This window comes from Anastrepha ludens, chromosome 5, assembly GCF_028408465.1.
Source record: "Anastrepha ludens isolate Willacy chromosome 5, idAnaLude1.1, whole genome shotgun sequence".
NCBI classification, from domain to species: Eukaryota; Metazoa; Arthropoda; class Insecta; order Diptera; family Tephritidae; genus Anastrepha; species Anastrepha ludens.
In genome coordinates, this window is record NC_071501.1 from 71,659,647 (window position 1) to 71,677,703 (window position 18,057).

Sequence of the window (18,057 nt, forward strand, 5' to 3'; positions counted from 1 at the left end):
GTATGTATATAATTTCACCAGAGTAGTTTCTAAAATACGTGTCATATGCACCAGTTGTAGTAATAAAACTAAATTCCTCTGGATGCCTCGTCATTCTGGCATAACTGGAAACGAGTTTGCTGCCCATACTGCAAGTTATTGTGAAGCAGCACCGACTTACCAGTTTGCGTCTTTAGATAAAAAAGATCTGAAGAAACACACACAGCTCCATACATGTTCAAAACGGGACATAGAGTGGCGCAGTTTCATTCACAAGTATACAAGCATCAACCCAGATCGGTCCTAGGTAGTATACCCTAGTAACACCACTGGCCACTAATCAACAATTTGTACCCACTTAAGGGGTTACATGGGTTTCGTCGGGGGAAAAAAGGCATATTTTCAATATTTTTTTTCTATGTAAAAAATTATTTATTTAATTCAAACTTTTTTCTGTCTTATAGATACAGATTTAAAGAATAACTTCTGAAATTTTCAAAAAAAAAAAATTAAAACTTCTCCATTGTGACGTCATTTCCGGTGACCCTTCGAAAAAAAGGTGCGTCCGCGTTGTCAGCATAACTCCTGACAGGCTCATCAATAATGAAAAAACAAAAATAAGTGTTTTAGTTAAGACCATAAACTCGTGGAATTTTGACAAACATTTTTCCAAAAAAATGAAAATTTCGGTAAAATTTGCTTGAGATTTTTTTTTTTTTTTTAAATAGTTGTAATTGAAAAAAAAAAAAAAATCCTTCGTTCAAGCACGAGTAAAGTGTATTTCGAACACCTGTGTAAAATTTCATCAAGATCGGATGAGTAGTTTTCGAGAACATTTGACAACCGACTTTGAAAACTCGGTTCCGAGAAAAACGCGTTTAAAGTTTTGAGTAACAATAAACCTGACTTGGAGCGTACACCTTCCGAAGGCTGTATCTCCGAATTTATTATTCGGATCGACTTGAAAATTTAGGATAATATTCCTGAAATGTTGTAGAAATTAATAAGCAAAAAAAAAGATAAATCGATTTTTTGAACCAACGAAACCCATGTAACCCCTTAAGACTGGTCACACTAACATCACACATCAGCATTTACTCGCTGGAGGTTCGTTTGCTTACTGTTCCTTCTGCTCCAAATCAGCATCAGTGGAACGTTTTCTCAACGAGTGTTTAATGTTGGAAAGATTAAGTCTCAAATATTCTAAAATTTGTAGCATAGCGAAACATTTCAAGTATTTATAATTTCATCAAAGAAAGCAATTTGAGTATATAAAATTTTGTATTCATGTATGTAAGTAATGTATAATTTAAAGTTTAATATCTTTGTATTTTCATATGTATTCTTATACTTAAGGGTACCCGGTGGTCTAGAGCAAGAAAATTTTACCTATTTTCACGATTTTTTTTTTGCCATTAAAAATTTAAAAAACGATGTTTCAACTTTTCGGGCTTATTAGTACGTTTATTGAGCATACAAAAAAATTTTTTTTTTACTTTTGAAACAATACTTATTATTATAAAAATGCCGCTGAAGATGATCCTCTCGAAAAATCGAACCCGGACGGCGTAGATGATTTTGAGACTTCTACTCATCTGAAACACAAAATTGAAGAAGATTCTTATTCAGAAAGAGTGCAGTCGTGGTCGGAACTAGAACAAATCGAAAAAATGAAAAATTGACAAAATGGCGCACTTTTGAAAAAAAAGTTCGTAAAATCGGGTTTTTTTCACTAGTTTTTTAGTTTAAAAAATAGGAAATTATTAAATAAAATTATGATTTTAGCTCCGACGATAGCGATACATGTTGTGAATAACATATCCAAATTTCAAGTGATTCGGTTGAATAGTTATTTGTTTTCATACAGGCTCGCGCGAATCGCTCTCTACCTAGTTAATGGGCTGTAGAAGCTATAGTATTGGGAATTTCCGCATGAAAATTTCACTGTATATTCTTAAGCTATTATACTTTTGAAATATCGAAAAAACAAAAAAATCAATTTTTTGAAATTTCTAGACCAGCGGGTCACCTTAACATTAAATTAGAGAATCGATGGCCTCAGCTGCTTGTACTCTATTAGAGACATTAAGCGTATTTCGAATTATGTTTAATAAATATTAATAATAATAATAATAATTAGAAGTCTGTTAAAAGAGAAAAAAAATTGTACATCATTTGAGCCCTTGCGGGGATCGAACCCGCGACCTTTGGATTAGAAGTCCAATGTGCTATCCACTGCACCAAAGGGCCAGTTAAAGTATTTTGGAAATGACAAAAATACAATGTATGTAATTATATAAGAAGAAGAAGAAAAAGAAGAAGACATACGAGTATATTAAAAATTCGACCTTCAAAAGATATGGTTGCTTTGATGATTCTCTCTCGAACACTCAGCACAAATGCAATTGTTCAAATAAAGCCATTGCACTATTGTGTATGTATGTGGTTCTAAGTTTTGTTCATAGACTTCTTTCGCTTGTTTCTTCAGGTATGGGAAAACATATAGTTCCATGATGAGAATGAATATTCAGCATGCAGCTGTTACTATCATAAATTTCTTTTTTTTTTTCGTGCAGAAATGCATTCTGAAATTCTTCACTATGAGTCGAGTGATGACTGATTGCTGAGGCAAACAGAAGCCTGATCTTTTAATTTGTACAACGATCTCATAGAACTTAACTTATCGCAAGTCAAATATCGGTAGACTTTTCAGCAGCCGCATATATGAGAAAAAATGTGTTCCATGCAAATTATTCTGTGCAAATTAAAGAAGCGAGCTCAGTTCTTTTATTACAATCAAACTAAATAATTCTGAATTACTTTAGTGCCAGTAGCTCAAGTAGTTCACTTCTATCTCTTTCGATGCCAGCAACTAATTTTTAGTGTATGCCTCAGCATGACATCAGTTCACTCACTGCCCAACCTCAACAAAAATTAGTATTACTCAGGTTAAACATGCGATGCATCCTACCTTTCTGACTTAACCAGGGCGCGCTACATTTCGGAGTAGAATGAAGCGTAAATATGGTTTTTTTGTTTTTCTAAATTAGACTGCTACTTTATTTTTTTTTTAGTGTTAGGTGAAAAATGCAATAAAAAAGAAATTTTTAGTGTACACCAAACTGTAAGTAAACACATTTGATAAACATTCACTGTATATTTATTCAATTAAATTTTTTGTATTTTTATTGTATTTTTTATTCTCTCCGTTTCTTTGGCACACCACACATTTTCTGTATTTATTTTGCAATCTTCCCTTTTTCGTTATTCTCGTGGATGCGCCCCTGAATCACTTGGCGCACTTGAAATGAAGATTTGGTCAACGCTGATTACGATGGTTCATTCCTGGGCACACTAAATTTTTGACCAAGTTAATACCCAATTAAAGTAGAAAATATTTGTTTGCCAATATCCTTTTTTTCGGAAGCCAACCATAACAAACTTGAATGTCGATATGTCGATATTATTAGGGTACACAGCCATTGGTCAGGGATTATTTTTTTCGTTTGATGCTATAAATAGCAGCTCTACATCTTGTCCATCCATTTGTGGAACAACATCAAGACGCACGCCACAAATAGGAGGAGGAGCTAATTTTTCCGCTCATTTCCATAAAAACATCAAATGCCCTAATTAGTGTAGAAAGGATAGAATTTTTAAGGTACCCTGATTGAGAGTAAAGCGAAACTATGAAAAGTGATAGAAATCCGAAAAAATAAAAGTGATGAAGATTGAATTGGAAAAATTGCATACATTCAGCAAAAAATAAAACTCTAAAAGAATAAATAATTTTCCTTCAATTATAAACGGAAAAATTGGTATTGCAATCAAAAAACTAGTAAGTATCAATGTTAACCGGTTAATGGACTAGTTCGTAATGCAGTAGTTTGACGACATCAACAATTATATTCAGCTGATCTTTAGTACAATCATCCTTAACATTTCACGAGATTTTATTTAGGAAATAATATTTGTTTTACATACTCTTTTAATTGGCTAAGCCAGTATCTGGCATGCACTAATGCTCGTGCACGCCTAATTATCAGTAAACGATGCGTAAAATTTATTGGTCGCAGTACGAATGGGTTCAGTGAACAATTATTTCTTCTTTATACCTTAGACATTTGAATTAAATAGAAAATATTACAGTTAACTTAGTGCAAATTAGGTGTGATCATAGCACGAGGGGGGTTCAATAAGTACCCGTGTTAGAAATGAAGACAACATTTTTTTCAAACATTTTATTTATTATTTTTAGGTGTCTTTTTATTAAAAAGATACCCTTCTCCCAACGCTCCGGCCATTTTTTTAACTCCTCCAAAAAATAAGATTTGCCGAACTCTCCCCCGAATACGCATCTGTTTCGGCGATTACTTCCTCGTTTGAACTACATTTTTTTTGCCGCGATTCTCCTTCAATTTTTTGTGAAAGCGGTCCAATAACCCACCGTAGTTCAGTGATCGTTCTTTCTTTTCTAAAAAAGTAAATGAGTATGACGCCATTCGCATCGTAAACTATCGTCGACATGACCGTTCCGGCCAATGGGACTGTCTTCGCCTTCTTTGGAGCAGATTCACCGGGAGAAATCCATTGTTTTGATTTTTGCTTAGTTTCTGGTGTGTAACGATGAATCCAGGTTGCATCAACGGTGACAACTCGAAGCAAAAATTATTATTATAATTATTTATTACAATATATTAGGAAAAATATATAGATATTAAACCTAATTGCATAGAAGAGATCTACAATGGCCATCAACTCCGAATATATAAGTAAGTTCCTAGTATTAAAATTACACTGTGGAACAAATTCAGGTTAGCAAAAATTAGGTCCATTCTGAGAGTGGCGGGTGAAAATCGAGGCGAAATTAGAAGACCCGTATCGCGCCTTTTTTTTATGTTAGTTCGAATTTTTTTTTAATCGGCCTTCGAAGTTTGCAGTCAAATGCCGATTTTCAGTATATTGTTTCATAAGTACCACAAAAATTTTCGAAATCAATTTTTTCAAAAATTGTAATTGTTGCACAGGTCTCTAGCAATAATTTGGCTTTTACAGATTGAAAAAATATCAATTAGTCGACGAGTTATAGCCAAAAAACCATATAAACAATTTTGCTCCGATTTCGAACTTCGAAGGCCGATTAAAAAAAATTCGAACTAACATAAGAAAACGGCGCGATACGGGTCTTCTAATTTCGCCTCGATTTTCACCCGCCACTCTCAGAATGGACCTAATTTTTGCTAACCTGAATTTGTTCCACAGTGTTACATTAAATTACGCAAGTTACATTCTACTAAAAACTTAAAAATTCTCAAAATATTTACTTAGGATAGTATTCTTAGCAATTTTTGATACTGATTAGTAATTAAATGTTTTTGCCTAATACTCTCTAAAACCAAACAAGTGTTGAATATTGCTGCAAAAAGGACAATTTGGTTTTGGACTTCCGATGAGAAGATGTTGGGGAGTTATTTGTATTTGTACAATCCTTAGACGTGTGGAAATGGTTGCTTGTAGACGAGTGCTATTGCTGGGGTAGAGAAGTTTACCGCGAGTTGGGTTAAGGTTGAAGTATCGATGGTGGTCATTTTTCCATTCTGTGAGTCTCTTTTGGTGGGAGTGTTTTCGTAATATTTTCTTCAGGTCATTATAATCGTTTGTCTCATATTGAAAAGTAGGTGCTAATTAAAAGTGTTCCGCTGCAGTATCAGCTTGTTAATTACCAGGAATGCCGACATGGCCAGGTACCCAGAGCAAAGGAATTTTATTCCTATATTTAATGCAAAGGTCAGGGGTCTTGACTATTATTGTTGAGCTGTTGAGTAGGTTTTGAGCTGCGTTTAAGCAGGAAAAACTATCGGAACATATAATGAATTTGCCCTTTTGATGAATGACATATTCTAGAGCTTTGTGGATAGCAAAAGCCGCGGCAGTAAATACAAATGTGTGTGTACTGCCGTTCAATGAGGTAACTGCAAAGGCAGTGTTTGTTGCTTCAGAGCCGTCAGTAAAAATAGTTACAAAATTTTCTTTTTTGTAGTTATTGACGATTTCCAAAAAAAATTGTTGGTAGTGTTCAATTTCTTTAATGCGTGCAGAGATATATGAATTTTGTATTCACTCATTAGCCACTCGGATTGCATATTTATTTCATGACATTTAGGCGGTATATTTATGGCAACAAATTTGGAGTACCTTACACAGCGTCGAAGTGTAGACTTAAGTTTAGAGTTTTTTCTGTGTTTAGAAGCACGAATTACGATTTTATGCAGACTAGAACTCGGAGAATATAGTAGTTTGGGTATCAGTTGGATCTTTGTGCCGTATATCCTTTCCCTTAATGAAGGTAAACCAGTTTCGCCCAAAATGCATTTCACGGGTGATGCTCGGAATAATGCAAAAATTAATTTGGATCTCGCTTAAATTGCTCCAAATACTGCTTGCAAGTTAACAGATACATTCCCTTGTTGTCCACCGTGAGCAATTGCGGCACGCATTTGGCCGAGAATGTTTTCATCGCCAACTTATGATGTAAAATATTTACTCTCGGTCTGGTCGGCATACCTATGACTTCTATTACTTCGCCCAGTTTTGTTCGTCGATCAGCGAGTAACATGTTGTGGACTTTTTGAAAGATTTCATGAGTACCAACGTCTGCCGGTCGTCCTGATTGCTCCTCAGCAAAACGGATGCTCGTCCACGTTTAAATTCTTAAACCAATATCTAACTGTGGTCATAGATGTTAAAGCGTCCCCACAGACTGTATCCAACCTTACTTTTATCTCCTCGCATTTTTCCCCATCGAAAAAAAGAGGTTGTCTGTAAAGTCGGTTTACTGACGATAGTTTAACGTGACAACGTCATAAGAAAATATTGATGGAATGGTTGCAATTTTCAAAACAAAATTTTAATTTTTTTTGTTTGATAGATATTTTGTATGGATATAGAGGAGGAGGTAAATGGAATTGCAATGGAATAGGTCAAGTTACATTTACACAAACGTGAAAAATTACGAAACATTTATCAAATTCATGAAAGATATCTTCAATTTCGATTGTGCATCAGACGTTAATAAGTCAACAACACTAAGAGGCACCATCATCGATTTGCCTTTTTCAAGACACTTTACACTTGAAGCACTCCCTTTCATTTCCTACTTTTTCTATCATCGTCCTATTCTCAACAGAGAAATGGTTCATTACCATGCACACAGGAAGAAGGCATATGCAAGTACAAGTATGTGAATTTATATACAAATGCGCATATACATACATATATACACTTACTTAAGTAGGAGAGAGCAAGATGTCGAACGTTGCCGTTCGTTTGCTTTGCCGTTCGTCCCGCGCTTTCGCTTGCAGTTCATTCAAGGTAACGGCAATGAGCAAGGTAACGACAAATGAGCAAGGTAACGAAAAATGACCAAGGTAACGACACATTTTTTCGTGCGTGCAGCCGGCTAAATCGAATTATAAGACGTTATCACGCCAAAAAGCAAATTACCGAATGATACAGCTCTTTTTGCATCTTAGCGAAAATCATGAAACGCCTCTTACTCGAAGAGCTGCCAAATCTGACTGAACCTTTCAATCAGTCTGAAATTTGTTTTGCCCTCGTTTGATAGATGCTGACACCAACTTCTCTCTGAAGAGAGAAAGGGGTACTTATTGAACCGCCCTCATTTAATAAAAGGTAATCAATGTATAGTTTGCATTGATTTAATTATTTTTAAGCCTAAGTCTAATAACTTTAAAATCATAGTCTAGGTAAGATCTATGGCTATGTAGTCTTAACCAAACATTGCAAAGTACATGCTTGTATTATTAAAAGTGAGTCTTTAAACAAATGTATTAATAATAGCATACCTCCAAGCGTAAATGGGCTACTGGTATAAAGGAATCAAATGTAACCATTCAAGTTAGCCGTATATGGCAAAAGCATCGAGCAAGTCATGGTCAGAACCATAACGCACTTAGGGCATCTCCCTATTATTATTATAAAAGGTTATTTGTTTAATGAGACCTGAAAAGATCTAATGTCCAGACATGTAACATTCTCAAACCGTTTTTTTACCAGGAGGTTTGGATTTATAACTCCTCTTTCGAGGTAATTTAGACTACATCGTGCCACTACTGGACACTTGCAAAAAAATTGTTTTGTTGGCTCCTGTGCCTCTTTACGGAGTATACAAGAATTAATTTCTGCAACACCTTTCTTTTTCATGTAGTAATTCAGTTCCCAATGTCTTGTTAATAGATCAGTGTAAATTTGTATGTCATTGCTGCTGAGGATTGCTTCTACCTTTATACGTTCCGAATCAATGAGTCTTTTCCCATTCGCGCTCACCACATGCCCGTTTTGGCTCTCCAGTACTCGATTAAGCCTCGTTGTAAGCCGTTCCTTTGGCTACTAGGCGGAGGGGAGTAAGTCAAGTGGCCATTCCTAAAGCCGTTATTTTACTGAAAGTAGAGATGTTGTTGTTGTTGTTGAGGTGGTTGAACATTTCTGAACTGAAATGCTCCTAATTAGTGACCATCACCGTTTTTTTTTTTTGTTTGTTTCCAAGTCAGATCCATTTAGTGAGGTCCAAGTATAGCAGGAAATCCTTTATCTCGATGTCTGAGATCTCCTTAATTTGCTGTAGGAAAGGCTTAACGAAGGATCGGAGTCGTGCCCTGGCTAGTCCCGGACATTCACATAAATAGTGGAAAAGACTTCCCTTCGCCCCTTCCGCTTGACGGCTTCTACAGATAGGATTGAAGGGTAGATTGAGTCTAGCTGCATGATCCCCTACTTTCCAGTGTCCTGTAAGGGTTGCAGTGATGCGTGAAATGTTTGGCCGAGAACATCCTAGCAGGTCATTCGTCCTTTGGATTTTATATGACGGCCATGTGTTTTTTGTTGTAATACATGTAGGTATTTGCTGCCATCTTCTTTCGTCTAAAGCATGATAGTGTGAACCAATGGATGCTTTTAGTGTGTTCAGTGGGGTGGAGACTGCCACCGCCTCTATGTCTGTGTGTGTCGAACCCTTTCTTGCTAGCTCATCCGCTATCTTATTTCCCCGTATGTTCCTATGACCGGGAACCCATATCAGAGTAATTTCAAGCCAATGGTTAAGCAGTTCCAGCTCCTCTCTACACTGTAGGACCAGTTTGGATGAAATGTATATTAGTTGGAGTCTAAGGCCTTAATAGCTGCTTGACTGTCTGAGAAGATAGCTACTCTTGCACCAACTTCCAGGGCTCTAGGGATTTGCATGTTTCTCTGATCGCTAAAAGTTCTGCCTGGAACACGGTGGCATAATCAGGAAGACGAATTGACTGAGATAGGTTGAGTAGCTCCGAATGGAAGCCAGCTCCCACACCACAGTAGAGATAAGTGTACATTTTTAGTAATCTTCTTTTCTTGGTCACTCTTGTTCCTATTTGCTACATTACTTTCCATTCTGGTTTCTCTTTCACTTGCAAGCATATTTCCAATAGGGTGCTTTCTAGAATATTTGAAACTATTTACTGAGCATTTAAACATAAAATTCAATGCCTTCAGTTTAATGGTAGTTTTTCATTCAAATATGGAACATTTGGAAATTTCGAATTTCTTTTTATTGCTTGTACTGCCGCTCTAAATCCACACTTGAATGCCTTTGTTTGTCTAATTAATCGGACCGTGTTTTGATTTTGCCAATTCATGCAGCAACACATGTTTACTTAAGCACGTCCCATTGTCCAGTCATCCAACCACACTGCGCTCACATCTTATATCTCAAATTTCCAATTTACTTTTGCAGCGTACATGATTCGTTAGTGTGTCTTGTCCTCGCCGCTGGCGGAAACAATAAATCTATTTTTTCATCTTCGTTTATTTGCTGCTTATTCCATCACTGCTGTTGTTGCAACTCCACCCACACTCGCTTAACCGCCTTTTCACACTTCCTGTTTTGCTACTTGCTCCTTTTTTAGTTTTATATTTTTATCATTATTATTTTTTTCGAGTCAGTTGCGATGATATTTTCGATTACGTATTACTGCTGTTTCTCGTTGAGTTTTTGGTGTCATTTAAGCTGCCGCCGGCATACTGTGCGGTCGTTTCAGACACTTGTTATTCTATATGTTTCATGTTAGTGCATGTGTGAGTGTGTGAGTGTGTGTGTGCATGCTTGTGTGTGGGCGCATGGGTCAGCACGCGTTTGAGTTACTCGATGCCAATAATGATTATGTCAATAATATTCGTTGTTCAATGGCAACGAACAACAAATTGTGGAGGGGAAAAGATGGGGTAGGAAATTGACCCACCAAGAGATTATGCCGCTTTGATTAGATATTGTCTGTCTTGTTTTAGTGCTTGTTTTGTCATTTCTTTGGCCCATCTGTGGCCAACTATTTACTCACTGCCTTTAACTGCCTTGATGCTTTCTTGGCTTTAGTGAGCTTTTCAATTTTTTTGCTTCCACATTTCTCATTCCAGGCGTTCCTGTACATTTAACTTGATGACGCCTTTCGTCTCATTTCCTCTCCATTATTTCAGTATTATGAATATATTGCGAGTTATTCACAGCTCTTTTCACTTACTCTTGAGTATGTATACAAACATAAATATCGGGTGTTTTATTTCAGCTGCATGAGAACTATTGATATCGATGACTCTGGTTTGACAGCTGAGCATGGCAAACTTTGTAGACATTTCAGTGAGGCTTGTCAAGTCACCATGAAACGCTTAATGCCAGAGCAACGCTTCCAAATTGTCGAAATTTACTTTGAAAAGAAATCTGTTCGCGAAGTTCATAAAGCGAAGTGTTGAAGTAGACGCCGAAAGGTCGACTCATCGTCGTTCTTGACTTACGTGAAATTCTTGGCTTATAAAACACAGCTCGTGCAAGAATTGAAGAGAAATTTGATTGCATTTTTGCTGCTCGATCTCATTTAGATTTATTACTCAGATTTATTGGGAAAACAAGTTAAAAATTGGACTGATCAAATGCACCATCTGACTCGCAGCTACGGTGACCATATGCGAAAAAATAAATGCCACAAAATTATCTACCAGATTATAATAAAAAAACGCATTCCAACAATATTTTTGTTTTGTGTTATTATTATAAGTTTCCAAGCTCTTAAAAAAATACCCGATACGCTAATACATAAATCTGGACCCGATGATAATTTATTGATTATTTTTTTTTGTTTTCTTTATACAACCGCATATTTTATTATAAAAGTTGGCGCAAAATTAATTTCCCCATCGAAAGATTTATAATTTTTGCAAATGGCGTTGTATGTCATTCATATTTGACTCACCAAACAGCTGTAGTATACAAGCAGACAAGCGATTGAGCGAAGATTTCCGTCACTCAAAATAATGTTTGTTTTTTTTGGATGACTAATACGAGTACAGCCAGGCGCAATAGTTTGAGGCCACCAGAATTTATGTAAAAAAATATCAGATTCAACTTACAAGAATTTAAATATACTTTATTTAAATTTTGTTTAAATAGTTATAAATTTAAACATAACTCATAATCTGCCTGACCGTTTAGGCTTAACATAAGGCTCGTGAAGGGCAGCCGCCGAAGCTCCTGGAAAACTATGAGGACCAGTTACTGGTGTTGATGACTTTTTCCAGTATCGATAATCTAGCAGCCGGAAATAGTTACACCTGCAGTACTCTACCTAATAAAGCAGATTCTCGCTTGCATCCGATGAATGTTGGAAGTCTTGTCTTCCTAATCCGCTCCCAGTCACAACTCTTCTCATCGAATATTATTGCCCCTAAAGACTTCGACTTTCTAACCTAGACAGTCAAGATTGTGTAAGAGGGTGCGGGTCCGAATTCCCACTACCACCTGACATATTTTAGCATTCCTGGCAGTTTTTGTAATGGTTGATTTCGTATTGGATCCCTACTCGAAGCCGCTATCCAAGTGCTGTTAAGTGTTGTTGTCCCTAAATGTTCTTTGCCCCAATAGGAAAACCATGCGAGGTTCGACGCATGCCCCTATGAAGCATGCGTTTACAGCTAGGCCGACTACAGAAACGGGAGTCATCTCAACCGTACCTACACCGCCAACCCAATGACCATGAGTTTGGGGTGTACTCTGAGGCCTGCTAGGGTTTTAACGGGACAAGTGCAGTCACCAGCTTTTCCTGTTGAGTTTCACTACTACACACTCAGGTGGCAGAATTCCACAACCACCAACTATCAAAATACATTGTTGTTACCTTTAAAGTTTGAGGACCTTTCAAGGACACAAATTATTGAAAGCTTGTTAAATATTTGATTCCGAGCACTTTTTCGACAGAGCATACCTTAGACCAAGCGAGAGTCTTAAGTGAACTCAGTTATATCAAAGATATTGACCTCCCATTTGTTGGAGCGGCATTGAAGAGCTTGATCCTTAGACATACACAAACTCATGGATCCTACTAAGAAGTGCGTAGCTGGTAAGAATATAATTATATTTCATAATTGATTCCATAGCCATTGAGATATTTAAATTTTTCCTTGGACTCTACATGGACTTTATGGTCTACAAGCATATATAGTTAAATAAATGTTTCTCTTTATTCAGATAATTTGGATACTTATAACCCTCCTTGATATCGAAGGTGCTTTTAACAATATTCATCCCACGGCAATATCTCTGAATCAGGCAAATGTTTTTAGACAGAGTGCGAAGAGCCGTCAGCAGAGGCACCCCACAAGGCGGCGTACTGTCTCCTGGGTTCTGACAATGAACAAATTGTCGAAGAGCCTTGAATAGAGGAGAACATGCGTTGCTGCTTATGCAGATGATGTTGACTTAGCCGTAAGAGGAAAATTTCCGAATAAACTCTGTGAAATTTTGCAGAGCTTATTAAATGCGGTAGACGGGACTGGTATAATTTACTAAGAAACATAATTAAACGGAAGAATGATCCTCGACATTGAGTGGAATAATCTTGGCGTTCAGCGAAAGTACTCGCTACCCAGGCATCAAGTCTGGATAAATAGAAATAGAGAAGATAGATAGGTAAATTGGAGTTTAATTATGGAAGACAGAGCGAGGAAAGCCCCAACAGCACTTTACTCATACAAGAAAACCATTGGGTTAACTTGGAGTTTATCTCCGAAAATTGTACACCGGTTATACTCAGCAGTGGTAAGATCCATTGCACTATACGGAATTTTAGTATAGTGACCGGTAGTTGATAAAAATATTATTGTGAACAGATTGTTTCTTATTTAAAGAGCAGCAAGCTTATGTTTAATTGGAGCCCTTGGAACCACACACACAGAAGCACTACACGTAATTTTATACTCAATGTCAATTGACTTATATGGTTATATGGTAAGCAACTAGCGGCCAAGTCAGCATTGAGGGTCAGGGAACTTGCCCTCCTAAAAACATTTAATAAAAGTCATTCGACTACATCAGACAAATTTTCCACTATTCCAGCTACTACAAATTTTTGTAACAGTGTTGGGCTTTAGTTCAATAATGTGGTAAATAACCACAATAATAAGAAGACTGGAACAGTGGTACGGTAGTTGATGAAAACAGAGTAAGTGTATTTACCAATGGATCTAAGCTTTATGAAAAGGATAGTGGAGGAGTGTACTCTGAAAAGCTACGCATCGGTGCATCCTTTCTCTTGACTAATCACAGTTGTGACTATCAGACAGAAGTTATCGCCATTAGAGAGGGCTTATTGCTTTTAAATAAGAGACCCCTTACTAAAAGGGAAGTGTACTTATATATCTACTCGAATAATTACGCAGTTCTGAAGTCATTAGAGTGAGTGGAGAACTCGTCGAAAACGGTAGTTGAATATCACAAATTATTATTAACCGAGGTATCGCAATATTTTAAAATATATGTACCTGATCTGGATGTCAGGCCATAGAGATATAGAAGATAATTGCAAAGCAGATGAGCTTGGAAGGAAAAATAACCTCGCTAAACACTCACCCAAATACCTTCCCTAATTCCCTTAGCTACGTGCAAACTATGTTGCTAATGCCCTGTTGGGGTACACTTGGCCATGGAAACCGCACAAAATCGCTAATGAATCTTAGAAGACAGGATATGAGAAATAACGATGTGGTTCCTAACATTGTCTAATTGGAAGGCACGCAAATAGAGAGCGGGTATCATGTAATGACTTTTCTCGAAGCTGTCAAGATAAAGAAGAACCGTGTAACAAGAGATTTGTTGGTGCTTTGTGACAACAGATTTCCCTGATATGTACGACTCTTTCTGTAATTAGTGTCGAGATTGGAGCTACACTAAAACTCATATCACATATCGCACGCGAGTTCTTTCATGTTTAATTTGTCCTAACGAAGAATTAATGTCAACATCAAAGGCGAAAAAAAGAATAGTTTTCGTTTTCCATAAATGTTGCATGCCACAAACAAAGGCGAACAATTCAGTTGCAGAGAAAAGAGCAAACACACTCAGAAGGAAAACATTTTATTTCACGTGCCACTAAATCTTGTACTGTTGGCGCACTTTCTGCGCGTACCCACACAGACAACGCACACACGTGCACAAAAAAAGATGTAGAGACTTGCGTGCTTAATACTCGCATATACCCTGCAGGAAATTACATTAGCATCGAATTGGTTCACTTTGATGGAGTTTATAACCATTTTTAGATTTCTCGTTTGTAGTACCGAATTCTTCTTCTCTTAATTGTAAACACTTGATTAGTATTTTTTTAGCGATGACCGAGAAGGTCAATTGCCTATCACTGCAGCATTTTTTCAAAAGCCCAAAAGAAAATGAAAATTGAAAAAATTATTACATATATTTTAATTATAATTATATAAAATTATACATATTTTACTTTGTTTATTATTATTTTTTTTTTTTTTGGTAGATCCGTAAGTGAACTTTTTTCTAAAATGTTTGTTTTTCAATAAAAAAATAAATTATATTTTGCTGAAATTTAATTTTTTCGCATATTTCTTATAAATGCTTGTAATATATTGTAATTTAAGAAATAAGGTATTAAGGATAAGGTAGGTAGGCAGGTAGGTCTGGTTACTGCCAATATGACAGTATGAGCTTGCGATATATCCGCTAGATTTTGCGTCAGATTTTTGGAGCTTTGCACGTTAGCAACGGCTAGTATCGCAGGCGATGGAACGATGGGCTGTATGAGCTTTAAGGCAACATAGACATAGTGCAGCGAATAAAGACCCAGTGGCTATGTTGGCTGGGCCAAGTCGTCCGTATGGATACAAATGCTCCGGCTCTGAAAGTATTCGATGCGGTACCTACTAGCTGGTGGTAGCAGAGGAAGAGAAGGACTTGGCAGCACGAGAAAGAAAAAAATGGCGCGCTTTGTTAAACCCGTCTAAAATTGCGTAAGCGGTTATCGCTAAAATCAAGAAGAAGAAGATATCCGCTACATCTGTTAAAAATGTACTACGAAGTCTTCTTCTAGCTAAAGAGTGGAACTCAGAAAGGAGGTGCCTAATCGTTTCCTCCTCTTCTGTATTATAGCAGCTTCTACAATCATCGTAGAATGGAACTCCCAGCCTTCTAGCATCGCCTAATTCGCATGTTGTTAAGTTTTGCCATTTTGAATTTACATTCTAATAATTTCCCTATCCATCAGTAATTTGCAAATGACTATGGACAACGCTTCATCCGATTGAATAGTGTAGGTTGTACCCTTTCGGGTAAGCTCATCTTCTAAACAGTTCCCTGCTATATTTCTATGACCTGGCACCCAAATGAGGTTTACATTGAAATATCATAACATTATTTGACTGTTTTCGGCGAGTGTGTTTTGGACTCCAGCGTTTTTATTGCTGCTTAGCTGCCTGAATGAATAATGCTCCTTGTGGATAATGCTCGAATATTTATTGCTTAAGTCCTTTCCTAATTGCAGTGACTTTCGCTTGAAATATACTATAGTAGTCGGGTAAGCGGAATGATTCCTTTATCACTATAACTGTTTTTCGGAGTAGACCCCTCCCCCTATTTTGTTATCTAATTTTACCCTCTGTAGATAATTACTTAATTTTTATTTTCAATAAGGCCGTTATCCCAATCTTCTTTCAAAAAAAATATTGTGAGAAAGGATTTATTTAAATTAATGTCGTTGACATTACCAAAGTATGTTGTGCAAGGAATACCGAAGAAGTTCTTCAATGTGGTTGAATGGCCTTTATGGCTCGTTCTGAATGAGTTTTTTGCCCTTAATCTAAGAGCTGATTTGGCAGATACTTTCTTACCGAACAGTCCGATTGGTAGTAATTTTAGCAAAATATTTAGGTGTATTTCTACGGCTCAAATTATAAGGTATTTAAGCTCTTCTCTTGCTTTTTCGTAATTTTTAAAATTAATGCATATAATTCAAATAAAAATTTGCAAAGAGAAAAATTTACGAAGTCTTAATTACTTGCTTGTCCGTTGCTCTAAGTTGAGTTTCTATACCTAATCGACTTTGAAGCGTTTTTTATTTTTAAAGTTCATTTACAGCCCAACTCAACATTCACTTGATCAATCGTTTTAAATATTTGCAACGTACCTCTTGAAATAATTCACCCAACGCAACTAAGTTACGGTGGTTAAACCCAAGGATGATATATTATCAGGTTAGGTCATCAGTTGTGGCCATTTCACGTCTTCACACACTCAACCGATACGTCCTTGTTTAGGCGGAGACTGCGTGTATTTTTCGTACATCACCAATACAACCTCAGTTTTTTCATAAGCAAACCGCTGTCATGACCCATGTGACGTCAGTCAATCAGCTGATTTTTTGTAGTTCGCTGAGAGCCGGTTAACGGTCACACCTTTGAAATCCTTTCAGCCCAGTTGGCACTCTTCATGAGAAGGTAATGAACACACTTAGACCTGAAAGCCCGTTTTGAACTGATGAGGCACAAATCTTCGCTCTAACTCTCGACGTTTTAAAATCCTTTTGTTGCCGAGTCGAAGGCTATCAGACATCCAAACAAGTAACAGTTTAGACAGCGATGTGGCCTTCTGGCACGATTTGAGCAACAGCGGAGCTGGTGTAAAATACTCTTCACTTCTTGCTCGTCCCCCGAGCTGTGACAGCACTCATTAGAGGACCACTCTGTGTAATTCCTGTGCGTTCCCATTAGGCAATGCCCGGTGAAAATACCATCTTCTGCAGCAATAGGTGGCCGGTCGAGTTTGAGGAAGTATTTGGTTCTGTTCTCATTCATTCATCATTAATTTTTTCAGTTGATTATGCAGACCACAAATCAACTTTATTTCGAGACGAGACCGGAGCTTTACTGTCGCTCGCTAAATTTTCAATAATTTAGAATGAAAATTTAAAAAATTTTGTTCAATTGCATTATTATGCAGCAATATTATTATTATTATGCGCTAGTTGGGGGCGCAAAGTGCTGATATAAGTAAATTCTATTGGGGTTAATTTGCAGCTTTTGACTTTTTCTGCGGCCAAGTGCGCGAGTCGTCAGATGTCTTTATGTTCCTTTCAGCCGTTATTTTCGGAGAGAGCCTTGCAGATTCTACTCTATTGACATTCTGCTGAAGTCAGTGGCAGGTCCACGAATTGTATGGCCTATCCATTTCCGATTTTTGTTCGCGTATTTCAATCTCAACCGGAGTTTATTCGCTTCGAGCAAGGAGCTCGTCATTAGAAACCTAATTATCCGGCCACCGTAAGCGCAGTATAGCTATTAAAGAGCAGTTTATAAAGGTTTGGAGCTTTTTTGTTGCTGAAACCGCTACGAGCCACATCACGCAGCCATACAGCAGTACATTATGCAGAAATGGGATAAATAAACTAGTACTATTTATATCACCAAATAAAATGCTTAAAAACAAACCACTTTTTCATTAACTACCTTACTCTCGCCCTTAAAATTAAAAAGTGGCACAATAACTTCGATTTCTTGAGGTCGAAAAACTACACTTTCCGAAGCCCGAAATACGGACTGTATGGGCGAAATATGGACTCCCTGGCCAATGTGTCAATGTTGCACCAATTCGTGTTAGATTCTTCCTGCAGGGTATGACTGCTTATTGTATCATGTCATGGGGTCAGCGTTGATATATGCATACATCACGCTCACTACCTGGCA

General features: G+C 37.1%; 1 non-coding gene across 1 annotated transcript; it reads right to left on the reverse strand.

Annotated features, from left to right (window-relative positions):
- Window positions 1-2,155: 2,155 nt before the first annotated feature.
- Window positions 2,156-2,229, reverse strand: Trnar-ucu (transfer RNA arginine (anticodon UCU)). The gene has a single exon. It is a non-coding gene; the product is annotated as a tRNA-Arg (tRNA).
- Between the last annotated feature and the right edge of the window lie 15,828 nt (window positions 2,230-18,057).